The sequence below is a fragment of the Apium graveolens genome, chromosome 2 (assembly GCF_009905375.1).
Source record: "Apium graveolens cultivar Ventura chromosome 2, ASM990537v1, whole genome shotgun sequence".
In the NCBI taxonomy this organism is placed as follows: domain Eukaryota; kingdom Viridiplantae; phylum Streptophyta; class Magnoliopsida; order Apiales; family Apiaceae; genus Apium; species Apium graveolens.
This window is the reverse complement of record NC_133648.1, coordinates 311,995,145-311,995,883: the sequence shown is the minus strand read 5'-3', so window position 1 is coordinate 311,995,883 and position 739 is coordinate 311,995,145.

The following is a 739-nucleotide window of genomic DNA, read 5'->3' as shown; positions in this document are numbered from 1 at the left end:
TCACATAGCCTTTGTGGCTGTGATCCATCACCCTCTTTTAACTATTTTTATGAAAACTTTGAATAAACACTCCGAGTAATTCCATATACTATGGAGTTAGGCTAGTAGAGTTGTTGCAGATGCAAAATATTACCCACTCCTCGAGGTATAGCTATCCAACATGATATCAAAGCATAAGAATAATCAGTTTTGGTATAGATTTGTATAAGTAATTTACACAAAACCAGTTAGATTTTATTACATGTACATAAACGTTCCAGTAAATTTTAGAACTATAATGTAACAGTGATAGAGCATTAATTTGACCAAACTTGCATAGTTTCAGGACCAATATCATAAGTATAAATTTTTTGAACCATTCGGTCCAATTAAACATGGAATTTAAGTCTCGAGTTCGGGAGGTCACAAACAGAAAGGTTATTGTAACTTGCTAAGCATATAAGCCTGTGAATATTCATGAATATCACCTGACTTGGCACCATATTTAGTCACATAAACATAAAGTATATCATGATCTTTGTGCGTTGTGCTAGACAAAATCAATTGAATATTGTAGATACACTAGTAATACATTATTTATTAAATTATACAACTTTCCTGGAGATCTGGAGATGTAGATCGACTGTGATGGAAGCTCTTATCTGCCATCACAGTGTACAACCAACGAATTTGCCAACCTCCGGCCATTCTTCACGGGAGATGTCGATTGTTTCAATTTTGGTTTTAGCTTTCTTGTACT